This window comes from Medicago sativa, chromosome 3 (assembly GCF_051527215.1).
Source record: "Medicago sativa cultivar Bolivia chromosome 3, Bolivia_mono, whole genome shotgun sequence".
Classification (NCBI taxonomy): Eukaryota; Viridiplantae; Streptophyta; class Magnoliopsida; order Fabales; family Fabaceae; genus Medicago; species Medicago sativa.
Window position 1 is genome coordinate 86519272 of NC_140751.1, and position 24425 is coordinate 86543696.

The window sequence follows — 24425 nt, forward strand, 5'->3', positions numbered from 1 at the left end:
TGTACATGATGGTACCTTCGGGACCCATGCTTCGGGTCACACCATGTCAAGGAAACTGTTAAGAGCCGGCTATTACTGGATAACCATGGAGCGCGACTGCCACAAACATGCCAAGAGATGCCACAAATGTCAAATTTATGCTGACAAGATTCATGTGCCTCCGCACGCTCTCAATGTTATATCTTCCCCATGGCCTTTCTCTAGGTGGGGCATTGACATGATCGGAAGAATTGAACCAAAGGCTTCCAATGGACATCGTTTCATTCTAGTGGCAGTTGACTATTTCACCAAGTGGGTTGAAGCTGCCTCCTATGCAAATGTGACCAAACAAGTGGTTGTCAAGTTTATCAAGAATAACATCATCTGTCGATATGGTGTTCCCAACAAAATCATCACTGACAATGGTTCCAATCTGAACAATAGTATGATGCAAGCTTTATGTGAAGAATTCAAGATCGAACATCACAACTCTTCTCCTTATAGGCCTCAGATGAATGGTGCAGTTGAGGCCGCTAACAAGAACATCAAGAAGATTGTTCAGAAGATGGTCACTACTTACAAAGATTGGCATGAAATGCTACCTTTTGCCTTGCATGGTTACCGCACTACAGTGCGCAGCTCAACCGGGGCAACTCCTTTCTCTCTTGTGTATGGTATGGAAGCAGTTCTCCCTCTGGAAGTGGAGATTCCATCTCTTCGGGTAATCATGGAAGCAAAGTTAACTGAGGCTGAATGGTGTCAAAGTCGGTACGATCAATTGAATCTAATTGAAGAGAAACGTATGGATGCTATGGCTCATGGACAGTTGTATCAAGTACGAATGAAGAATGCTTTTGATAAGAAAGTCCGACCTCGAGAATTCAAGGAAGGCGAACTTGTATTGAAAAGAAGAATAAGCCAGCAACCCGACCCAAGGGGCAAGTGGACACCTAACTATGAAGGTCCTTTTGTTGTCAAGAAGGCTTTCTCTGGGGGTGCTTTGATTCTTACCCACATGGATGGTGTCGAGCTTCCAAATCCTGTTAATGCCGATATAGTCAAGAAATACTCTGTCTAGAAAGAAAAGAACAGCGTGGTAGGTCGAAAACCCGAAAGGGCGGCCTAGGCAAAAATGCGCTTCCCGGTGGATCGAAAACCCGAAAGGGCGATCCAGGCAAAAGTTAGGGACAAAAAAAAATGAATATGAAAAAGCTCGCTGAGATTGTACGCAACTCAGGCAAGAATGAGCGCCTCGATGAGCCGAAAACCCGAAAGGGCGGTTCATGCAAAAATGAGGTTGATAAAAGACAAGTAACTATATCTGGCAAATCACCATCACCCCTTGGGGCATCTGCAACTGTCAATGATCTTCTTCATCAGAGGCTTCTGTACTTGTGAATTCAAAATTTCTATGAAATGTAGCGGTCATCGTGTTCAATGTATCACCAACCAATAAAATTACCATTTTCCAAGCTTTGTAAATCCGTGAAGCCATGCCTTTGGCTGACTTTCACTCTTCTACATCAATTTGAGCCTTTCTATTGTTTGAAACTCTATTTTTCTTTCTACTTTCAATGCTATATGCAAAACATTTTCTGTCTATTTTGATAATGTTAATGTCTGAAACAAACATTTTTGAAAATTGAAAAATCTTTTTCTGTCTATTTTGAAAGCAAACCTGAGCAATAAGGTACATTTTAATGAAACATGCATGAATGAATGAATGTCAATGTCTATTTCAATACATGTTACAAGCAGGTTACTCCCCAAGATGATCTGTGGTCAATGGCAAGAATGAAAAAGCAGAATGAAAGTGAAAAAATGAAAAAAAAAAAAAGAAAATAAAAAGCTCGCTAAGTTGAAAACCCGAAAGGGCGGCTTAGGCAAAAATGAGCACCCCGCTGATTGACAACCTATGAAGGCAATTCAGGCAAAAATGGGGCAATGAAAAGAACCTTATTCCCCGGTGAATCGAAAACCCGAAAGGGCGGTTCAGGCAAAATGGGATTGAAAGAATGAAAAATGAAAAATAAAATGTTGAAAAGCGTTGACCACAGATGCGAATGTCCAACGTTTACCCAGCACTGACACGCCTAGCAACGGCGACCTGTATCCAAGAACCTTCCAAGGGTCCCTTCTTTACAAGTTTTATTGCCCTCAGCCATGGTTTCGATACGTCTCTCAACGACGGTCTCTCCAAAGAGGTTTTTCCCCTGTGAATATGTCGCAGCACGAGCCACTACGTGCCCAATCTTCCAATGTCTTGTCTGCCTTTGTGAAATTTCTCTGCCAAATTGCCAACCAATCATGCATTTCAAGCATTCATACATGCATAATCATGTATTTTATGTGCTCATACATCCAATAATCTTGCTATACCGTGCATACATGTTGCATATCCAACTGTCAAATGTCAATATCCAATGTCAATGTCAATGTTAATGTCAAATGCCAATGTCAATGTCAATGTTAATGTCAAATGCCAATGTCAATGTCAATGTCAATGTTAATGTCGAATGTCAATGTTAAATGTCAATGTCAAATGTCAATGTTAAATGTCAATGTCAATGTCAAATGTTAATGTCAAATGCCAATGTCAATGTCAAATGTTAAATGTCAATGTCAAAGTTAAATGTCAATGTCAATGTCAAATGTTAATGTCAAATGCCAATGTCAATGTCAAATGTTAAATGTCAATGTCAAATGTCAATGTCAAATGTCAATGTCAATTGCCGAGCCAATGTCAATGTCAATGTCAATGTCAATGTCAATTTCAATTGCCAAGCCAATGTCAATGTCAATGTCAATTTCAATTGCCAAGCCAATGTCAATATCAATTTCAATGTCAATGTCAATATCTAATGTCAATGTCAATGTCGATGTCAATTTTCAACTCAAATCAATGTCAATTTACTCTTGGGCCAACAAAAATGGTCATGTCTATTTGCAAATCGGGTCAATGACAATTTACCCTCAATTGGTATCTTGTTAAACCAAACTCTCAATTTGTATCTTGTTACTGGTCAAGTGCCAGGTTCAATTCAAAAAGAACCACTTGTACCTGCTTATATGTCTATGTTTCCGGTCAAACGGCAAGTTCGATCCAAAGAACAGTTTGTACCCTTTGCTTATGTTTTGTTTCCGGTCAAACGGCAAGTTCGATCCAAAGAACAGTTTGCACCTGCTTACATGTTGTGGTATTGATCAAGTGGCAAGTTCGATCCAAAGAACAGCTTGTATCTACCCTCTGTCTATGTCTCCGATCAAGTGGCAAGTTCGATCCGAAGAACAGCTTGTATCCATTTCTTGTTTGTATTTCTTGGTCAAGTGGCAAGTTCGATCCAAAGAACAGCTTGTACCTGTCTTTTGTTTGTATTCTCTCGGTCAAGTGGCAAGTTCGATCCAAAGAACAGCTTGTACCCGTCTCTTGTTTGTATCTCTCGGTCAAGTGGCAAGTTCGATCCAAAGAACAGCTTGTACCTGTCTATTTTTTGCCCGTTCTTTCTACCTTGATGTCTATAAATCCCTTGGTGGTGTGACACAGCCCGTAGATTCCGGTTCGATTGTCTTGCATTCATAAATGAAATATTGCATGGCATTCGTGTTTGTTTGAAAATCTGTACCTGTCTATTTGTTGCCCGTTCTTTCTACCTTGATGTCTATAAATCCCTTGGTGGTGTGACACAGCCCGTAGATTCCGGTTCGATTGTCTTGCATTCATAAATGAAATGTTGCATGGCATTCATGTTTTTGAAAATCTGAAAGCGTATTTTTATGTCCAAAAGCAGTGCAAATGTTAATATTTAAGTATCTTCGTCCCGTCAATTCTAAGACTTCGTCTCTTGACTCTCCGGACAAAGAAACTTAAATAGGGGCAGCTGTTATACCCTAATTTTGGACCTAAAAATACTTGTTTAATTCTCCTTTTCTTGCATTATAAGTCATTTGATATGTCTCTGATCAATTGCATCTTTCTCTGCATTTTATTTCAATGTTATTTGCAAAATTCATGTAAAAGGGTATTTTAGTCATTTCCTGCATTCAACCCATTTTAATCTTTGAAAATTGTTTGAGTCTTTCCTTGTTTTAAGCTCATGTCAAAATTCATTTCAAAAAATATTCAGTTGAGTCATTTTTTAGTCATTTTAGCCCCTAGGGGCATTTTAGTCATTTCAAGTGTCAAAACCCTGTTTAAATTCTAAAAATTGTCTCTGAGTCTCTTAATTCGCTTGTATAAGCTCTTGCTTTAATCCCTTGTCAAAAATCATTTTAAAATTGCATTTGAGTCGTTTTTAGTCGTTTTAGTCCCTAGGGGCGTTTTGGTCATTTCACGTAAAATCTCTTGTCTGCTTCGTTGTTTTTAATCGTCTCGCTTTACGTTATTTTTCAATTTACTTTTTTTAATTCAATTTTAGTTTTAATTTTCATTTTAGTCCGCGCACTTTTGTCATTTGCATTTTAATCCCTTTTTAAGTTTGTTAGAGTCCAAGTGCCACGTGTCCAAATGCTATTGGTCCTTAAGAGTTTGTTACAAGTCTAGTGCCACATGTCTCTATCCTATTGGTCCAAGGTCAATGACTTAGCCTATATAAGTCAAACTAGTCATTTTTTCAACACCAATCATTTTACACAAAAATCCCCAAAAAATTTCCAAAGATCATTCTAATTATTTTCCCTCCCATTTTTCTCTCACTTTCATCCCTAACAACCTCTAACTAACTTTCTCCACCTCCATCACCACCCTAACTAATTTCCTCCACCACTTTCTCCACCCTAACTAACTCATCTTCATCCATAACAACTTGCTTCCACCACCTTCAACCACCACAATCATCCTAAACCATCTTCAATCTTCAACCACCACAATCCTCCATAGCCAAAACCTTCATCATCACCTTCAACTAACAACAATCATCATCACCATAATCCATCACAATTTTCCCACAAATCATAACACAAATTCATCACCAATTCACAAATCAATCCAAAAACAAACAAACAACACTCACAAATTCCAAATCGGTGTCGAAGAACAACGTTCACTGTTCACGCGAATTCACTATTCACGCGTCACTGTTCACGCGAATTCACTATTCACGCAGAAGAAGAAAAATCACGAAATCAAAGCGGAACCGTTTTCATTCAAATCTGAACCGTTTTCAGCTGAGGTAGCGAGGTGCAGATCGAAACAAAGAAGAAGAGTTGAAGCTTTTCTCACCTCTCAAGCTCGGTTTCTCTGTTTCAAACAGAGGTAATTCTTCCCTCTTTTGTGTGTCACGTTTAATCATAGATCCAAGGCGTTTGTGTTATGTTTTGAAAATTTCAGTACCGGATTTGAGTTTAGGAGAGGAAAAGACGTTTGAAAGTGCAAAAAATTTCGAAAAAAGGTGAAAGTAAGTAACTCCGGCGGCGGCGCCGCCACTTTAGGGTGGCCGGCCACCGCGCCGGAGTGAAAAGGTTCACCGGAGAAGATGAAGACTCATCTTCTTTCTTGTTTTCTTCAGAATCATCTTAGAGAGAGAAGAGGGAGCTTTTGTATTTTAGAGAGATGAAGGTTCTAATAACATGGGGTCTTATGCAGCAAATTCTATTATATACTACCCTCCTATTGTAATCTGCTCCATGACCCATGCTAGGCCCAACGTTTTTTGCTCATTTTGTCCAGTCTTGCTATGCGCCCCCCCCCTTTCCTGCGTGTTTTGTTATTTTCTTGCTGTTTACACCCCTGCTTGATTGAAAACCTCTTGAAAAATTCTATAAAAAATTCCTGTGTGTTTCTTTATTTTTTGTGACTCTTTTATGATAGTAGTTGTATTGGAAAATTGATAGAAAATAGTGTGGATTTTTCTTGCTTTAATTGTATGATTTTATGTTAAAAACTTGTGGTTTTCTTGCCTAGTTTCAATTCCATTTCTTGATAGATGCTAGTAATTCATGATATGTGATGTTGTGAGGATTTTTGCTACTGTGAGTATGTCTTTTGTTGAATGTGTGTCTTGTGCCTAGTTGCTTGCTTTGCAAGATTCGTTTGTGAATAAATAATGTAAAATATGCTTAAATTCACTATTAAAATGCATGGTCTATCACATCCCTTTGATCCCCATTTTACAATCTGAGTTCATGTCTTCAAAATGTGTTAAAATGTGAGGATTATAAGTCATGTGAACCTTGCATTTGTAGTAGGGTTTTAGCTCTATTTTGCATCATTTTTGTTATGTTTTTTTTTTTGTGGTAATTTCTTTGCTTTTGTTATAGTAATTTTTACTTGATTTTACTTCTTGATATTGTCATGTGCTACTAACCCTTTTGTTTCTTGTTTCATGTATCCCATAAGCTCATCTCATTTCATATTCTAGTTTAACTTTCTTGCAATTTAATTTGTACCAAAGTTAGAATGTAAACATTTAGGAGTTTTGTAATATTTTCCTTTATGCACTTTTAATTTCTTGGCAAAGAGGCCATAGAATGTATCTAGGGTATGATGTAAAGGACAATGGACTCTAATGATGTACACCGACACAAGCACCGACACATGCACACACACCACTATATAGCTAGAATATGCATGTTTAGATGTATGTTTAGGATTGTATGTTTAGATGAATGCCTAGGACTTATACTTAGAAAAAACCCAATTTTCCAAACAAATGTGAACAACTTCACTCAAATCTTTTCCAAATAAACCTTGGGATCCAATATCCCATTGTATTTTCTTTTCCATTTTCTTAATCAAATTTCAATGAAAATAATCAAACTTTGACTTCTTTTGCAATTCACTAATCCAACCTCACTATTTCCTAATCTCATGCCCTTGAGGCCTCTTTCTATTCTTCAAAATCCATTTTCAAACTTAAAATCAATCAACAAAAACAAAAACATTTTTGAGAGAGAACTACGGTGGATTTGATCCCTTAAACGGGTACGTAGGCAAGGAACAAAATTCCTTCAATTCAACTAAAATAAAAATCCAAAAACATTCTTCTCCCTCCAATTCTTCATTTAGTAAGTTCTTAGGTGTAAATAACATTTCAAAATAGCATTTAAAAATAAAGCGCGCACGTAGAAATTAAAGACGGTTCCTATAGGTTACTATAGTCGTTATGGGTGCCTAACACCTTCCCGTAGCGAAAACAACTCCCGGACCTCGATTCTCAAGGGTTTTGCTTACTTTTTCCCTTCCCAAGAAAAAATAAGATATCACAGGTTTAAAAGGTTCAAACGTAATCAATGTTTGACACCCGAAAACCAAGATAAAACAACATGAACCGAGTATTAATAGTGTGAACACTAGGTCAGTGCTTAGAGGAAACACGTTGTATAAGTCAAGTACAATGTTAAATGAGCAAGGGTCGATACATCGCCGCCTGGATGCAGTAAAAAATAAGCAAGAGTCTCAACATCTTTGTGAATGAGTGTGAGTAAATAAGTTAGTTCACGAGAGTATGACCCATTTTAGAACATGGAATAAAAGCACCCTTGAAAATATATGGAAATAGTTGACTCTATGACTAGGAGGAAGGTTAATTTTATGTGCCAACAAGAAACTAAGTGGGTGGGTGAAAAGGCGAAAGAATTAGATAGTTCAAGATTTAAGCATTGATACACTGGAAAAGTTGGATCAAGAAATGGTGTAGGCATTATTGTGAATAAATAAAGGAAAAAAGATATTATGGATGTAAAGAGGATAGGAGATTGGATTGTAGCCCACAAATTTGTAGCTAAATTAGACATCTTTAATTATTATTTTTTGAAAGGAAATAAGGCAACTTTAATGTTATTAGTGTTTATGCATCTTAGGTATGGTTTAAAGAATGTCCTAAAGTAAAATTTTGAAAGGATTTGAAAGGCTTAATTCAAGATATACCACAAGAAGAAAATATTTTTCTAGGAGGGGGTCTAAATGGGCATGTTAGGAGTGTTTGATAAGTTTTGAAGGTGTGAATTAGGGTATAGCCTCGGGGAGATAAATGCACAGGGTAAATTTATCCCATATTTTTTGTTGTCTTCTAATCTTACTTTAGGAAAACAAAAGGGAGTCTTATTGCATACAAGAGTGAGATGTCATGTTTTCAGAGAGATGTATTTCTTATTAGTAATTATGACAATAAGATTTGATGAACTTAAGGTTTTACCTGGAGAGAGTTTGACTATCCAACATATAGTATTGGTTATAGATGCAAGGGTTAAGAGAAGAGAGAAAAGGAGATGCCACAGTTGGGGTACAAGGATCAAATGGTGGCATTTAAAGGATGAAAAACAGTGTTTTCCAACAAAAGATTTTAAAGGAAGGTTGCGTCAAGCTACATAGAAGCGAAAATGATAAGTGGAACAAGATGACATATGAGATTAGAAAAGTAGCATAAAAGACAATAGAAAAACTAACAGGTTTTGGACCTAACTAGGAGTAAAGAATCATGGTGGCACTAACATTTTTAAATTAAAATGAGAATCAAAAGGGGGTGTTTTAAAGTGTGGTATAGGTGTACACGTACAAATATTTAGGAAAATTATAAGAGACCTAAGAAAGGGGCAAAAAAGGCATTAAACGCAACAAGAACACAAGCTTTTGATGGGTTATACCAATCCTTACATACCAATGAGGGAGAAAAATTTATATATATATTCTTGCCAAAGGACAAGAATGAAAGAAAAGATAGATATTAGAGAGGCAGATATAAACTATAACTACTATCATCGTATTATAGAACACGAGGTAAAAGAAGTGTTGAAACGGATGAGACAATAAGGTAGTTGAGCTTGAAAATAAATCTATTGAAGTGCAAAAAAGTTGTGGAGAAATTTCATCCTCAAACCTGAACCCGTCCCCAACCTAAACATTTTCCCAAACCCGAACCTACTACTAGAAATTCATATCCACCATTTTTTATTAACCTAATCCATTTGAGGTAGGAAAACACACAACACCATATTTTATATCAAACGAACCTCTTCACAAAGTAATTAGTCAATTTTAAATTAGGGTAATGATTACAGTGATTAAAAGTTCAAAAATATCTCAAAAGTAGAGATAATATTTAGAGATTTACATGTTACATATTAATATATTTCTATCGGTATAGGTTCGAAATGGGTATCTATATCTTTAAATACTTGCCAATCATAATAGGAACACAGGCTACCATAGATCTTATAAAAAAAATCCATTTTCAAAAGATGAATTTGACAATAATAAATATATTTTTTTTTAAATGTCAATATAATATATTCTTGGGGCAAATATCATCATGTTGGAGAGATCAAAACAATTGCCCTTTTTTTAATGACAAATGTTAGTAATTAGTTGTTAAATTAATATTACTCCTTCGTTTGAGTTTGACCCACTACCTCTAACTCCTTATTGCTTAACTCAAATCATTTGAACTACTCAACCCCAAAAACAATTTATTATTTAGGATAAAAATACCAATTTAAAATAAAATATAGTTGTAAACTATATATATACTTTATATTTGTAAAAGAAAATATTCCCTCAAAATAAAAATTGTAAAAGAAAAGATCTTGATACAACTATATAATATTATATTTTTTTACAAAAACTATTAATATTAAGTTATATTTTTTGTCAAAAAAAAAACTATATAATTTATTTAAAGTTACTTTAAATTTATATTGATTTATAGATCAAATAACTTAAATACTCACAAACTTTATGTAAATTAATTTTCAATTTTAAATAATATTTTATTAAACATTAACGTTAATTCCTTGAGTAAAAAAATATAAAAAAAAGTATGTTAATTTCCCGTGCTTAGCATGAGTATCCCGATTTGAATGATAATCTTGGTGACCCGTTATTTTTCCAAGAAAGGGGAATACTCGCACCAACACTTGATTCAGTTGAGCATGTTAATGAATATATGATGTCACTGATTCCAGGTGAAGAGAAAGAGTATTTAAGCTCTGATTCTGTTTGTCGATCGGGTGAAAATTCTGATGTCCAAAGCGAGTGGTTAACAACGGAATTTCCTAATGGTATTAAGAGCTCTGGAGAGAAACATCAATCAGGCCAATGGATTGTGTAATGGTGCGAGGCTGACAGTTACACATCTAGGGAAGAGCACGATAGCTGCTACCCTAATTACAGGAAAAGGGACGGTACTAGGGTATTCATTCCCAGGATGAATCTTATTCCGAGTGATCCAGGACTACCCTTCGAATTCAGGCGCATGCAATTTCCATTGACGCTTTGTTTTGCAATGACAATAAATAAAAGTCAGGGTCAATCTTTATCTCGGGTGCGAGTTTATCTTCTTAAGTTCGTGTTCACGCATGGACCACTCTATACCGCTGTCTCTCGAGTTACTTCTAGAAAAGGTTTGAAGCTACTCATCTTGGATGAAGATAATAATGTTTGCAAGGAGACCACAAATGTTGTGTATCATGAAGTTTTTTAAAAAGTATGATCATTGGTTATGTTTTAGAATTGTTGTTGCTATAATTTAGAAATTAAAGTTGTGTATTGTTTGGAAGTTTTTTTTTTCATTTCTTTGTAAGGCGTACTGGTCATTACAGGCCATGCAATTTCTATATAAGCAGATCCTCCTGCCATTGACTTTTAATTGATGCACTTTTCAGGTATAACAATACATGAAACTTTTTTTTTATATCGTTGTTACCCTAAAATACAATATTTACATTAGACCATTGGTTTTGTAAAAAATAAAAACAAATAACAATCGGCGTTTCTGTAGCCCAAACTATATTTATACACACCCGTAAAAAATTTAACGTTTGCATTCACAGACTAGGTGTATACATTTGACACTAGGCATGGCAATGGGGGGGGGGGGGGGGGGGGATGGGTTTTACCTTCCCCGTCCCCCTACCCGATTCTCATATACTTACCTGTTATTCTACCCATACCCAACGAGGATGAGAAATTGAATCTCATCCCCGTCCCCGACGAGTTCGGGTATCCCCGCCCCATCCCTGTCCCCACATTGAATAATTTTTTAAATAAAAAAGAGAATTTTTTTTGCATCCCCAAGAGAAATGTTGTAATACATTATCGAACAACACGCTCACATTAACATTTGTTAGATTAAATGATTTAGTTGATCCTTTAAATATCAATTGTAGTTTTTATTAACATGACAATTATCAAACAAAATAACATGACATATCAACATAAAGTAATTTTTTACATTTGGTACGGGTATGGGTTTGGGTTTGGGGTGGGTACCTATATACCCGTTACCCGTCCCATACCCGTGTTTTGAAATCGGGAAAAACCCATACCCATATTCAAACCCTGTAAAAACGGGGAAGACCCGTCAAATTGGATTTGGTTCGGGCGGGTAACCGCGGGTATGGGTTTTCTTGCCATGCCTATCTGACACTGACTATTATATAAAAAAATACAAATTTTGTAGTTTTTATGATTAATAAAATACATTATGTCAACAAATAATAATATACAGTACGTCGGCGTATTTTTGCAAAAATATTACATATGTTAAGTTTAACAATGAGTACATCTTATACTACAAATAATTAGTATAAATATAAATCCAAATACTTTAATTGTTATGTTCAATGTTTAGATATTTCAAAATATATACAAAATTAACAAAATTAAGATGATATTTTTTTACATATCAAATTTAAATTATAACCACACTTATAACTTTAAGATAACATAATATAAAATCTATACATTTGATTAAAAAAGTTTTTTATTTCCCGTGCTTGGCACGGGTCACTATACTAGTCTTGAGTAATCACCTTCTTCAATCACCTAATTACTCATCAAAATAACTATCTCTTAACTAGCTATCATTGTAATAAACACTAATTATTAAATGCTAAATATTTAAGAATTATAGAGTTAACTATATATTTGGAACGTAACAGCATGAACAAAAAAATATTCTAAAGACAATTTTTCCAATAGCTACAATGAACTAGTTAATACAAGTGGTGATATCAGTTTATTCTTTCTTTCTTATTCTAAAAGAATAACTTTAGAAATTTTAACATGATGAATTTCTACTAGTTTTAACCAAAACTTCCATAAATAATTATGAGTTAATAAAACTTTTAAAAATAACTTCTAATAGCTACTACTATGTTAACAAATATTCTAAACAGTTTAAACTTATTTCTAACTTAGATTTATTAATCTTGTTTTACAAACACATGAGTACCTCCTAGTTAAAAGAAAAATTAAATATATATAAGTCAGATCTGTAGCTCCAATTTATTACTAGAAATATAGGCATCTTAACTTGACTAAATTAGTGAATCAAGTGATAATACTCTACTGTGTTGTTGTAGCTATAAGGAAATATCTTATTTTATTTCATTTCATTTATAGCCATGCAGAAAATAACTACTCTTCTATATATATTAACATGCACTGTATGTTTTCATTTTAATAGAAATTAGTATGTCAAACATGATCACTAATCTTTTGGAGTTCCAAAACATCATTTTATAGATATCCCTCTTTTTACATGGGTTTTTCACGCTAAAAAAATAAAACTGGTTTATGTAGAGATTACTCATGTAAGGTACAGATTGGTATTCAACAGTGTATATGTGCCTATGAAATCATTTTTCAGGAACAAATAAAGGACTTAAGTTGGTGAAAGTTCTTGTTTTAGATCTAATAAAAGCAAACCAAACTAAAATAAGTTATTGAATGTGATATTGAATAGGACTTGTAGTCTTCTAAGTAGTCAAAGGTTTGACAATGAATAAACTAGTAAAAACAAAAACAAAGAATAGAAAGAGAAGGAAAGAGAGTATAAACCTTGAGTTTTCACTTCTCTGATAATGATAGATAATGATAGTTGTGTGTTTGCAGGCTTGTGATTAACAAAGAGTGCAAGGTGCCTATTTATAGCAAAACAAGTGAAATCTTTTGTGGTGCAAAGAAACAACACGTGTTTAGTTCATTCACAGTAAGAGATATGCTTAAGTTGCTAATTCAGTAAAATTCATGCATGCCACGCCATTGGATAAGCTAATTCTTATCAGCATAGTGTACATTCTTATCTAATACTGTTTTTAAAAAAATCATAAATAATATAATTAATCATATAATCCTATCATATATATTTTTATGGTTTCAAAAATATATTTATTTATTTATTTCGGTAATAAAATTTATATAGTCGAGCAAATCGCTGTCCGAAATCCGGTAGAATTTTAAGCCGGAATTTTTAACATAGCCTGTTATAATATTATAGTTCTAATATATAACATTATTTTTCCTAAATTCACTTTCTAGAAAAGAATTTAATTATCAGTTAATTCAGAGTAAAATACCGCAAAACACACTAAATAATGCATAAAAAAATAGGGTGTCACATTACTAACCCACTTAAAAAAAATTTCGTCCTCGAAATTGTATACCTCGAAATAAATATGGATATTGCAATCTCATATTATCCTCTAACTCCCACGTTGAATCTCCGGTTACTTGATCCCATAGAACTTTGACCAAGAAAATCTCTTCCCTCTTAGTTGTTTGACTCTTCTATCTTCGATCCTTACAGGAGACGTCTCGTATGACAAGTTCTCTTTTAACGGGACTTCATCGGGTTCAATTATGTGAGATGGATCAGGGACATACTTCCTTAATTGTGAAACATGCAACACATTGTGAATATTTGAAAGAAAAGGAGGTAAAGCAATTTGATAGGCTACTGGACCAATGCGACGAATAATTTGGTATGGCCCAATGAATTTTGGAGTGAGTTTTCTGGCCTTAATAGCTCTACCTACCCCAGTCGTTGATGTGACTCTCAAAAATACATGTTCTCCTTCCTGAAATTCAAGAGGTCTTCTTCTCTGATCAGAATAGCTTTTCTGTCTGTTTTGTGCAACCTTCATCTTCTCGCGAATTTGTTTAACTTTCTCCGTTGTTTGTTGAACAATTTCTGGTCCAAACATGATGCTCTCTCCATCTTGATACCAACACAACGGTGTCTGACATTTTCTCCCATACAAAGCTTCATAAGGTGCCATTCCTATGCTTGAGTGGAAACTATTATTGTATGTAAACTCGATCAATGGTAGTAGATCGTCCCAACTTCCTCTATTGTCTAGAACACATGCTCTCAACAAGTCTTCTAGAGATTGAATTGTTCTTTCAGTTTGTCCATCCGTCTGAGGGTGATAAGCTGAACTTAATCTTAATTTTGTCCCCAGTGCTTTTTGTAAACTATGCCAAAAGTGAGATGTAAATTTTGGATCTCGGTCTGAAACAATACTTGAAGGTACCCCATGTAATCTGATGATTTCCTTGATATAAACCTCAGTTAACTTCTCCACATTGTAGTTAATATTTACTGGTAAGAAATGTGCTGATTTGGTCAGTCTGTCTATGATAACCCAAATTGAATCAAAATTATGTCTGGTTCTCGGTAATCCCACAACAAAATCCATCGAAATACTCTCCCACTTCCATTCTGGAATGTCCAACGATTGAAGCATACCGGCTGGTCTTTGATGTTCCACTTTTGCTTTTTGGCATGTTAGACATGAAGCAACATACTCTGCCACTTGCTTTTTCATTCCGGGCCACCAAAACCTTAGCTTCAAATCTTGGTACATTTTGGTTGCTCCTGGATGAATACTCAATGTACTCTTATGTGCTTCGTCTAAAATTAGTTTCCTCGTTTCTAAATTATTTGGGATACAAACTCTCCCATTGCATCTCTAAATCCCATCAGTTCCCAAACTGAATTATGCTGCTCTTTCTTCACTAACAGTACTGGAGCTCCCCAAGGTGATACACTTGGTCTAATGAACTGTTTTGACAACAAATCTTCAAGTTGGGTTTTTAACTCTGCTAACTCAGTAGGTGACATTCTATATGGTGCGATGGAGATCGGACCTGATCCAGGGATTAGATCGATCGAAAACTCGATATCCCTTACCGGGGGTAAACCAGGAACGTATTCTGGAAATACTTCCGGAAAATCATTCACTATTGGGACTTGGTTCAAAACGTTTTCTCTCGCAACTTCTACAGAAGATAATAACATGTACCCTTGAGCTCCTTCTTTTGAAGAAGTTATATCATGATTAGCAGATATAAGCTCAAAATTCCCGGAATCAGGAAACACTACAGTTTTACGTGCACAGTCTAAAAAGATATGGTTGAAAGATAACCAATCCATGCCTAAAATCACATCTAATTGTGTTAAAGGCAAACATATCAAGTCAACAAGAAATTTCCTATTGTGGATGACAAGAGGACATTTTAAACAAATAGCATTTGCAACTATGGGTTTAGCAGTTGCAGTAGAAATGATTAAATCAAAAGGCAGTGGTGTTACAAACAAACTCAATTGTTTCACACGATCTATTGAGATAAAAGAATGAGTTGCTCCAGAATCGAATAGTACAGTTAAGAGATTACCCGTCATATTGCAACTACCTTGTATAAGATTTTCAGATTGAGAAGCCTCAACACCACTTAAAGTATAAACCCTTCCTTTCTCCTTTGGCCTTGCAGCTCTCACATTGTTCACCACGGGTTCAACTTTTTGGTTCCTGCATTCCCTGGCCATGTGTCCTATATCCCCACATTTGAAACACTTTATTCCTGTTTCGGGACAAGTGTTAGCCAAATGATCTTGTTTTCCACATTTGTAGCACCTTCGAACGAGTTCTTGATTCTGGTTTTGGTTTGATCCATTTCCAATGGCTGATGTAACTGGACGATAGGGTCGCTGATTCTGATTATTACTCGCAGTTCGAGAGTAAGGCTTTTTATACGGCTGCTTTCCTTTATGATTCCACCCTTGAGTTGGATATTTAGGCCTAGATGGTCCACCCACACTTCCTCGATTGATTCCACCTTCCTTCATTGCTTCTATCTTCCTGCATTTTTCTACAAGTGGTTGGAATTGACGAATTTCCAGTGGCAAGACAGATTCTTTGATGCTATGCTTCAGTCCACCTTCAAATCGTTCACATAGCCAATCTTCATCCACTTGGTCCTGAAAGAAACGAAAATATTTTGCCAACGACTCAAACTTTGCTGCATATTTTCCAATCGTCATTCCTCCTTGTTTCAGGGTCAGAAATTCTTGTTCCTTTGCAGTCCTAGCACTTCTAGGAAAATACTTGTCGAGAAATTTCGTACGAAATATTTCCCAAGTAATATCTTGATTGTTAGCTTCAATCATCTTGCGAGTTCCTTTCCACCAATATTCGGCATCTCCCAATAGTAAGTAAGATGCATATGTTACCTTTACTTCGTCAGGACATCTCAACACAGTGAATATCTTTTCTATCTCTTGGAGCCATAAGTCAGCTTTCTCTGGTTCGGTTTCTCCAAGAAATTGTGGAGGATCGTGACGTCTGAAATCTACCAATCCTTTATTTTCAGCGTTTTGTTCTTCCCTTTGTTGCTTTCGAATATCCCTTTCAGCCTTTGCAGCAGTTTGTTCTGCAATGGTTGCTGCCATTTCTGCCATAGCTTGAATAGCTCTTCCCATACCTCCTTCTAGCGCTGGACAGGATTTTCATTTCCGCCCGAAACCGGGAAATCCGGCCCACAAGAAACCGAATCGGTCGGGTCAAGCGGGTTGGCGGTTTATGCGGTGCACAGAAGTCCGGATTGAGCTGGACATGAATGGTTCGGTTCGGCCCAAGGTTATTAGCCCATCGATACCCATTGCCGACCGACCCACAATACATATTTTTATATATTTTATTTTTTATGCTCACAAAAACTAGTTGAATGCAACGATGTCGTATTGGCTTTTATATAAATACTTCTCATTCTCTCACTTCCTCCCTCAGTGGTAACCCTAGCAGCCGCACAGACATTCCTCTTCTCCTTTCTCTCCTTTGTTTTTCAATCTGCTGTCCAAGCACTCTCTTCATGGCCTATACTAAGCTGTCATGAAATGGTGGTTTATCGTGAATTTTCGTCACTAATTAATAAGTGCATTTTTCGTCACTAATTAATAACAGGTAATTTCTAACATTTCTCTTTTGTGCTTTTCAATTTAGGGTTTTCGATGAACAATACATAAGATATTATTTAGTAAAGATTTTGTTTTTCTCTAAATAACATCTGTTTTTTTTTTTTTGTTATTTCTTTGATTAACACATATTTTCTATTATTGTTATTTGTTTTTCAGTTTATCATCTTCAAATCAGAATCAAGGTGGTCCGTTTAATCACTCATTGATTGATAAAAGGTAAAACTTACTAAGCTATGTTTTTTTATTTATTTTTTCGTTTAGTGTTTGATAGGTTAAAGATTATTGTTTTTAATTTTTACTAATATTTTGACATTCTTCTCGATTTTTATTGATTGGTAAAGGATTTGGCCAAGAAATAACAGATCAGGATCAACGTAATTATGTAAGTGTATAAAATTGTCTTCTGCTGCTTTTTTTAATAGTTCATCCAAATGTGTATGTAAGTGAAAATTGTTATGTTTTCTTTTGTATTTAATTAAGGTATGTGAGTTTGAGTTTATGCAAGTAGGTTGTGTATGGTAATGAAATTTGAAATATGCATGAAAATTGGGCCTTATTCTCAATTATAAATGTTATAAGTTTGATTATGAACATTCAAATGTGTGTTTGCAAGTGATAAGTTTGCTTCTAATATACCTTGGTTCTGTTTCTCTTTGCTTATGATATGATTTTTTATTCTCTTTGCTTTTTATAAGTTTGTTAATGTACATTCTTATGTTAATCTACTGCTCTTGTATTATGTAACTACGCAGGTTAATTGCTAAGGGAGTATGTATATTTATGGCTTTATTGCTTAGTATAAAAGGATTGTTGAGAATACCTATCATTTAGAAGTTGTATCAATTGTTTATTAAGAATGACATTACCATTTCTTTCTGCTATTTTATTTCTCTTTAATATTGAGCATAATTATCATTTGATGATGAGTTTTCATTTTTTTTTTGTAGCTGCAAGGTTCAAGTCTTACCAAATTGAAGCCTCAACAAGCTGCAGAATTCATTTGAAATAATAGTGAAAACTTTAGTGTTTAGTTTAATATTGGATGACTGTAATTTCTGGTTTAATATGGCTTTTAAAGCGGAGTAAAATTGTAATTGATCGACTGTGTTGTGCCTGTGTGCGCTTTTCTTTGAACTGATATATCAGCAGGCATCTTACAACCTGGCCTTGGTCCCTATACATCACTTGGACCCTAAATAAATGGTGTTTTATTTTAGGATGTGAAATTGATTAGCCCTTGAATATGAATGGGCTTAATATAATATTGGATTATCAATTAGAAAAAGATATTATATTTTAATCTTCACTCAGGCCATGTTTTAGAATTATTATGGATCTAGACCATATTTTTTTTTTTATCTTTTGAAATGTTAAAAAAAAGTCTGATTTAAAATTGGCCCTTTTACAAATTAACCGACTTAACCGACCTGTCTAACCGGCTTATCCGATAAAACCGAAACCGACTAAACCGAGTCATTAATTGGGCGGAATTGGGTCTAGTAGTAGCAACCGTGGTTAAGTCTGGGTTGAGGGTTTGGGACCGATTTCCGACCGAAACCGACCGATGTCCAGCCCTACCTCCTTCGGTATTGCTTGCCTCTCCGTTTTCGGCTTCTATATGATTATTTCTAAGACTCATTGCGTTCCTAAAAGTCCTAATTGGTTAGAACCTAATTATTAAATAATATAATAATCTATACAAAGTTAGTACAAACAAACGTAATTAGTACAGACATCCTCTAACGTTCCCGAAAGAATCAACCGTGCTCTGATACCACTAATGTAACGCCCCATTTTCCGTAACGATAGAAAATGGTGTTACGTCTTAATACTTGAGTGTCTAAAGCGAATTAAGTTCATAAGTCTTACTTTTACTAGTAAATTAATTTGGTTACTAAAAATTTAATTTAAATAAATATCTTTCTTGCATTTTTTTTTAAATAAAAGTTTTAGCTCTTGATCGTAAAACATAAAAATAAATAAAACACAAGGATATAAAATATGCATCAATATATTCTACACGCCGTTAATTATCTTGCCCTTAGGCTTACATACTCAGGCTTGTCGGGGTTAGTTAGATATTTTACAAACACCTGCAAGTTAAAGTACGTCATACTTAAGTCAAACTAATTAAACATAAGGAGAGATAACTAGTTTTTCGATTCCTATGGTTGTCCTACTTATTCCTGTGCATATCAGTGTTTGGGACACCATATCCAATTCCCAAACTGCATCTCCTATTTCCTCCAGACCCTCAATCCTTTGGTTCCCCGAGTGACTCAATGACTTCCCCGACATTATCTGCAAATTGTAAGGGTGAAATACTCGCACACAAGGTTAACTAAATGCTAATAATATTACATGATGATATATAATATTTTATAGTTACATATAATGTTTTTCAAATAAAGAAATATATAAAATTATACATGTAATTTCTTTCACTATTAAATCCTACAAAAATTTAAATAACCACATAGAAATTAAATAATCACAAGAAAATATAAATCAATTGAGAACACAAAAATTTATGGCAACCACACACATCAAAGTTAGTCAAAACAAAGATCACTTAACACTTTATCATAATCAATACAAAGGTTATAGTTTTGACTTGTTAGTAGCATCTTGGTTAAACCTACTCCATGGAGACCTCTATTATGAGTGTAAGGCCGTCTCAACTGCCATAACATGATTGTTTGCAACGAGTAGATATATAATCTCTACTCCAACCATTCTGGCCCGATCGCTGCACCTTATTATAGATAGTCCTGCACAGTCAGGTATCACTGCATCGGGTATTATGATTTCCTCCAGTTAGAGAAGCTATCACTAACTATTGGTAGGAGTTCAAAACGCCTGTGATCCCCAGAAGGTCTGTAGTCGACCCAACCGAACCTATCCTTAGTCTTATATACGTTATCGTATTATAAGAAACAACCTGTATTACTCTTTACAAAAATTATTAGTTATGTAAATCTTCAACACAACTATTTTCATCAACAACCAATTTATTGTTATTTATTTTATTTCATTATTACTCATATAAATTAAGTAATTAAATTAATAAGAATAATATTATATTATGCGTATAAGACCATGTTAGAAACATAGCGTTCTGCACCAAGAAACATAGCGACACTAGCTTAGTTTGTAAAATTTATTAATAGGTCACGATCAATATTTAGTACAAAATAAATATATGATAACACACAGCATAATTATAAATACATAGTAGTATATTACAATTATAAAGACACACATGGATTTAATATGAACGTAATACACTAATAACCTGTAACTCAAAAGTCGATTAGTTCGGTACATGCTATAAATAATCAAATTTTCTCATTAATAATATATATTTAAAACAGATTAATACTACAATTAAATACACAAATTTTCTTAATCTCATGTGATAATATACATATATATCTTGGGCGTTCTCTAAAGTATATCCCCTTACCTTTCAGCTTTTCAAATCTTGAGTAATCACCTTCTTCAATCACCTAATTACTCATCAAAATAACTATCTCTTAACTAGCTATCATTGTAATAAACACTAATTATTAAATGCTAAATATTTAAGAATTATAGAGTTAACTATATATTTGGAACGTAACAGCATGAACAAAAAAATATTCTAAAGACAATTTTTCCAATAGCTACAATGAACTAGTTAATACAAGTGGTGATATCAGTTTATTCTTTCTTTCTTATTCTAAAAGAATAACTTTAGAAATTTTAACATGATGAATTTCTACTAGTTTTAACCAAAACTTCCATAAATAATTATGAGTTAATAAAACTTTTAAAAATAACTTCTAATAGCTACTACTATGTTAACAAATATTCTAAACAGTTTAAACTTATTTCTAACTTAGATTTATTAATCTTGTTTTACAAACACATGAGTACCTCCTAGTTAAAAGAAAAATTAAATATATATAAGTCAGATCTGTAGCTCCAATTTATTACTAGAAATATAGGCATCTTAACTTGACTAAATTAGTGAATCAAGTGATAATACTCTACTGTGTTGTTGTAGCTATAAGGAAATATCTTATTTTATTTCATTTCATTTATAGCCATGCAGAAAATAACTACTCTTCTATATATATTAACATGCACTGTATGTTTTCATTTTAATAGAAATTAGTATGTCAAACATGATCACTAATCTTTTGGAGTTCCAAAACATCATTTTATAGATATCCCTCTTTTTACATGGGTTTTTCACGCTAAAAAAATAAAACTGGTTTATGTAGAGATTACTCATGTAAGGTACAGATTGGTATTCAACAGTGTATATGTGCCTATGAAATCATTTTTCAGGAACAAATAAAGGACTTAAGTTGGTGAAAGTTCTTGTTTTAGATCTAATAAAAGCAAACCAAACTAAAATAAGTTATTGAATGTGATATTGAATAGGACTTGTAGTCTTCTAAGTAGTCAAAGGTTTGACAATGAATAAACTAGTAAAAACAAAAACAAAGAATAGAAAGAGAAGGAAAGAGAGTATAAACCTTGAGTTTTCACTTCTCTGATAATGATAGATAATGATAGTTGTGTGTTTGCAGGCTTGTGATTAACAAAGAGTGCAAGGTGCCTATTTATAGCAAAACAAGTGAAATCTTTTGTGGTGCAAAGAAACAACATGTGTTTAGTTCATTCACAGTAAGAGATATGCTTAAGTTGCTAATTCAGTAAAATTCATGCATGCCACGCCATTGGATAAGCTAATTCTTATCAGCATAGTGTACATTCTTATCTAATACTGTTTTTAAAAAAATCATAAATAATATAATTAATCATATAATCCTATCATATATATTTTTATGGTTTCAAAAATATATTTATTTATTTATTTCGGTAATAAAATTTATATAGTCGAGCAAATCGCTGTCCGAAATCCGGTAGAATTTTAAGCCGGAATTTTTAACATAGCCTGTTATAATATTATAGTTCTAATATATAACATTATTTTTCCTAAATTCACTTTCTAGAAAAGAATTTAATTATCAGTTAATTCAGAGTAAAATACCGCAAAACACACTAAATAATGCATAAAAAAATAGGGTGTCACACCAGGCATTTATATAAGCCTTTGGACCGGTCTGGTTCAATTGGTTCGTTCCTTGACCGTTGGATCTAGGTTTGATCCATCTGGATCAATCCAACGGTCCCTGAAGCTCCCTGAGGATACAGGATCCATGTGTGTGTGGGTTGGGCCTGTTATTTGTACTGGATTTCGTTTTCCCTCATTTTCTTGCTATTTTGACACTGTTTGTTGATGTTTACACCCCCTGCCTTGCTTAAAATTCTTGTAAAAATTCTATAAAATTTTCCATATGTTCTTGATATTTTTCTTGACCTTTTTGTGATATTTTCATGTGTTAAAACCTGAGGAAAATATATGTAGTATTTCTTGCTAATTTGTTTACTATTCTTGTTAAAACTTGTGAATTTTTGTATACTTTTGAGTCTAAAAATCCTTTAAAAATCCTAGAAAATTTCATACATGTGTCCTATCCACTTTGTGATGTTTTGTGGTGTTTTTACATAATAAAAATGGTTAAAAGATGTAAGTGATGTTTCTTGTCAATATTTTCACTTGTTTTGTTAAGTTTTTTTGTGAAGTTTTATCATGTGCTTGATGTTAAGACTTGAGTATATGATGTTGAATCTTGGAGCATGGACTTTGTGATATGTTAGCCTCTGATTTGTGTCTCTTTCTTACTGTGTGTAAATAAGATTTGTTAGTTTCTTGTGTTACAAGTTATGTGAATTTTGCTTGTGAAAATGAAGTAGAAAATATATCTATGAATATGTCATGATTCTTGGCTTGATATCTCTTTATGATTCTCATGATATGGCTGAAATAAACCCTTTTGAAAATTGTCAATGATATGAGAGACATAGGTCATATGCTTGCTTTGGATATTATGATAGATTTTAGATATATTTTGTTACTTTTATGTTAATAGTTTTGTTGATTCTTGTCAAGCTTTTTAGTGATTCTCTTGCTCATAATTTTCATTCTATGCCTATTATTACTAACCACTTTACTTCATGTTTCATGCATTCCATAAAGCATTTCATCCTCCATCTTCTATTCTTGGTCTTTATTTCAAAATTCATGCAAAAATTAGAATGTAACACTTAGGAATTTTTGTACTTTACTTTATGCAATTTTAAAATTCTTGCAAGACCATAGCATGTAATTAGGGCATGATGTAAAGGACAATGGACTCTAATAATGTACACCGACACAAGCACCGACACATGCACACACATATCACATGGTTACTTTAGATGTATGCCTAGGTTATGCATGTTTAGATGTATGTTTAGGATTGTATGTTTAGATGAATGCTTAGGATTTACATTTAGCAAAATCAATTTTCCAAAAAAAAACTTGAACAACATCACTTGAAAACCTTTTCCAAAAAATATAGGAGTCAAAACTCCTTTACATTTTCTCTTTATTTTCTTAATCAAATTTCAATGAAAGTTAATCATACTTGACTTTTTTTTTTCCAAAATCACTAATCAAACCTCACAATTTCACAATCTTATGCCCTTGAGGCCTCTCTTTCAAACTTAAAATCAACCAACAAAAACAAAAAACATTTTTTTGGAAGAGAACTACGGTGGATTTGATCCCTTAAAAGGGTACGTAGGCAAGGAATCAAAATTCCTTCAATTCAATTAAAATAAAAATTCAAACACATTCTTCTCCCTCCAAATTCTTCACTTAGTAAACTCTTAGGTGTAAATATAACTTTCAAATAGCATTTAAAAATGAAGCGCGCGCGTAGAAAGTAAAGACGGTTCCTATAGGATACTATAGTCGTTATGGGTGCCTAACACCTTCCCGTAGCGAAAACAACTCACGGACCTCGATTCTCAAGGGTTTTGCTTATTTTTTCCCTTCCCAAGAAAAAAATGAGATATCAAAGGTTAAAAAGGTTCAAACGTAATCAATGTTTGAAACCCGAAAACCAAGATAAAACACATCCTACAATAGGAATGAGAAATTCAGCTTCTCAAGAAAGCAGCAAAAAGTCATTGCTGGAAGAGTGAATTAACCCCTGCCACCTGATAACTGATAATAACTCTAGGGGCAATAGTTTTTTGTTTCAACTCTGGGAACCGTTCTCTCAATAGTCAATGGCTTTCACTTGCCTGAATGAAAACTGCTACCCTCTTCCTACGTTTAGGAATATTGCCAAAAGCATATACGCTGTTAATAAGAAAATTGCTCTTTAGGCACCCTTTGTTGTTGGCAGAAACGGTAACTAACTATCAGTTTTGGAGAAAAAGAAATGCATTTCAAGCAAGAATGTGCAAGCAAAGGGGAATTCAAAGACCACTTAATGCATTTGTACAGAACACACAAAAGGGATATTCAAAGATGAGACAATGCTTCTAATCAAAATTGGACAATACCACTGGATATCCATGCACAAC

The 24425-nt window shown here is 34.1% G+C and overlaps 1 long non-coding RNA gene and 1 pseudogene across 1 annotated transcript; one reads left to right on the plus strand and one right to left on the minus strand.

Moving 5' to 3' along the window:
• Nucleotides 1-13281: 13281 nt before the first annotated feature.
• Nucleotides 13282-14165, minus strand: LOC146941354 (uncharacterized; annotated as a pseudogene).
• A 2597-nt stretch (nt 14166-16762) lies between these two features.
• Nucleotides 16763-18112, plus strand: LOC146941355 (uncharacterized). The gene is made up of 4 exons (XR_015032333.1): nt 16763-16938; nt 17109-17168; nt 17294-17334; nt 17900-18112. It is a non-coding gene; the product is annotated as an uncharacterized LOC146941355 (long non-coding RNA).
• The last annotated feature ends 6313 nt before the right edge of the window (nt 18113-24425 follow it).